Source organism: Oryzias melastigma, linkage group LG1 (genome assembly GCF_002922805.2).
Source record: "Oryzias melastigma strain HK-1 linkage group LG1, ASM292280v2, whole genome shotgun sequence".
Lineage (NCBI taxonomy): Eukaryota > Metazoa > Chordata > Actinopteri > Beloniformes > Adrianichthyidae > Oryzias > Oryzias melastigma.
In genome coordinates this window covers 3,827,880-3,830,753 of record NC_050512.1, presented here as the reverse complement: position 1 = coordinate 3,830,753, position 2,874 = coordinate 3,827,880, and the positions used below count along the sequence as shown (strand labels likewise).

The following is a 2,874-nucleotide window of genomic DNA, read 5'->3' as shown; positions in this document are numbered from 1 at the left end:
AAGCCCCCAGTGGGATTCGAACCAGTATCCTAATGATTGCAAGCGCGGGAGTTTACCGCTATGCCACGTAGAAACCGGAAGTACACCACACAGCTCTGTGCAGATATTCCATGGATTACGCAACCAACTGCAATATTTGCTTGTCCTTTAAAAGTACCAAAATCAAAATAAACATCCCCACATTGCAATTTTGTCATTTATTGGCCCTGTGTATTTTTTAAAAACATTTATTTACCTGAATTGAACAGTTTGGGGATTAAAAAAAAAAAAAGAAACTAAGGAATAAGCCCCCAGCAGGATTCAAACCAGTATCCTCTTGATTGTAAGCGCGGGAGTTTAACCACTTGGCCACATAGAAATCAGATGTATGTCACACAGCTCTGTCCAAATATTCCATTGATTACACAACCAACCGAATATTTGCTTGTCCTTTAAAAGTACCAAAATCAAAACAAACACCCCCCACATTGCTATTTTGTCATTTATTGCCCTTGTCTATTTAAGAATATAACATGTTTGATACATATTAAATATGCATGTTATAAAAGGGTTTGTATCTGCTTTTTTCTGCTGTCTATTATGATCCCTTGTGTTCAGGATTGTGAGTATCCAGCATCAGGAGAAGGTCAGTGGGAGTCCACTGCTGCTACTGTTGATTTGACCTCATGGATGAGGCATCAGGACAGAGACCTTCCACCAGTCCTCCAGACTTCTTCTATCTGGGAGTAAACTCCAGCAGTGGGTGAAAGAGAGAAGAGTGAAGAAACAGAGGAAGGAAGGAGTGGCCCACCAGGTGGAAGAGGAAAAAGAATCACTAGCTGTGTTTCCATTACACATTTGCCTAAAATTTTATTTCAATTCTAGGAATTTAGAAAAATACAGTTTCAAAATGACAATGTTTCCATTAAATCATCATTTTGCGATAAAGCACAAACCAACTCACACAATAAGTAATTACAACAGGACAATGAATGAGATCTTTTTTTATTTTTTATTATTTGATTCACTAAAAAAAGAGATTGCAGTGACGTCACAGCTCTGTCTGGAGAGCGTGCGCCGTGCAGTCTATTGACAGTCTCAGGTGCACGTGTGAAACCTGTTCAGGGGTTTTTAAATGAATAACCTTTCTAACAAGTAAGCTGCTGGACCTTTTTCTGTTTATAAACACAACGAGATCCATTTAAGTTTCTGTCCCTGCACTCGCGCTTTTCTTCAAATGAGACTTCCACATCTTACTCAGGCTCCAAGCTGCAGAAGTGTAGCTGCAGATGAAGCGATGAGGAAATCTTGATTATTGTTTTATGGAGGAGCTGCACGATTCCGTATGACACTCAACTTATAAAGAGCTGTGAAGCTCTTGGATCTCTCCTGCCGCCCGCTGTGCTGCGCTCATGACAGACACTTCATACAAAGAGGCGCATTTATTTTGAAAAGTGTTTCCATTACAGTTTTGAGAAAAATGTCTTTTGAAACTCCCCAAATACCACCCCCTCTAAGGGCTAAAACGTTTTTTTTTTTTCCTCTGAATTGTGGTTTCCATTTGGAGAATTTATCGAAATTCCATTTTGCGAAATTTCAGAGTTAATGGAAACGCGACTAGTGATGAGCTTCTAGACCTGATCAGACATGAGGCAGAAGAGCAGAGCGCACGAGAGAGGAGGGAGACTTTTGACCAACTTTATAGTCTCCTGGAAAGAAATGCCAACAAATAACCACATTTGATTTCTGAGAATAAATGAAGTTTATATTTGATTCATTAAAATGTTTGTTTTTTTAATATAAATAAAGGTATAAATCCAACACAGTAATCGTCATTCATTGTAACACTATTTACAAAGATGGTCGACATGGATGAGATGCTTCAACTGAGACGCGGGGATGGAACTTTCTGGGTGGTGATTGGAACATCTTGCAGGATGGTCTGCAGAGTTTCAGGATGCATCTTCACTGTAGACTGCATCGTCCATCTTCAGGGTTTACAGGGTTGGCTGTGGACGGATGCTGCATGACCAAAAATGATCCATAAATATAAGATAATGCATGCACTGTCCTAAAACGTTTTTAACAAAACTCAATTAATTAAATGATTGAATGATTAAATAATTAAAAATCACTTGATTCATTAATTACCTGTTAAAAGTAATCAAGGTCAGGTGGTACCTCCCCCAGGGCAGAAACCTCAGCAGGTAGTTGGTCCTGCCAGAGAGCACCACTGGTGACCTTCAAACCAGCTTCCTCCTTATCATCACCTCCACATCGTCCTCTGGGGCCTCGGTGTCGTCAGCACAGGAGCAGATATTGTGGAGGATGGCCCAAGCTGTGACAACCTGCAATATATAAATTAAATATATAAATTAATAGAAATATATTCAAAAGAATATAAAATGCTGCTTTTTTTACAATCTTCTTAAGCTCAGAAAAAGGTAGGTACTTATATTACAACCTGTAATGCAGTTGCTAGGTAAAAAAAAAAAAATTAAACTAGCTAAAGCTAACATATAAAAGAGTTTGAGTCTTTTTTCTTTCTTTATCTTTCAAGAGCATTTGTAAACTGTACCTGCATTTGGTTTTCTCTCAGCCGGGATAATAGCAAGTTCCTGCGACGGCGATGGATCGAAGGATCTGCTCCAACTCTTCCAAAAGTAAAAGTTGAATCAAATAACTCAGAAACATTTCCAGCTTCGCGCTCCACACGTTCAAGGCGCGGTGGCTAAGCTACAGGAAATTAGCAAGCAAAGCTACACCAACTTATATTTTGTTCAATTAAATGATAAAAAAAAAATAATAATAAAAGAAGGCTAGACCGTCCAAATTTAAAGGCCTTAACATACGATCTTCCCGCTTTCTGAAGGACCCGGCCGTCGGCGACCGCGA

At 39.2% G+C, this 2,874-nt stretch overlaps 1 protein-coding gene and 1 long non-coding RNA gene across 2 annotated transcripts in view; both read right to left on the bottom strand.

Annotated features, from left to right (window-relative positions):
• Nucleotides 1–486, bottom strand: part of LOC118597945 — a 1,973-nt gene extending 1,487 nt beyond the window's left edge. Inside the window, exon 1 of the long non-coding RNA XR_004946976.1 lies at nucleotides 236–486. This is a non-coding gene — a long non-coding RNA (uncharacterized LOC118597945). The remainder of the gene's footprint in view (nucleotides 1–235) is intronic.
• Nucleotides 487–1,756: 1,270 nt separating this feature from the next.
• Nucleotides 1,757–2,874, bottom strand: part of LOC112137180 (beta-2-glycoprotein 1) — a gene marked incomplete in the record, with an annotated part of 9,319 nt that continues 8,201 nt past the window's right edge. The window contains 3 exon segments of the mRNA XM_024259347.2: nucleotides 1,757–2,001; nucleotides 2,131–2,327; nucleotides 2,558–2,865.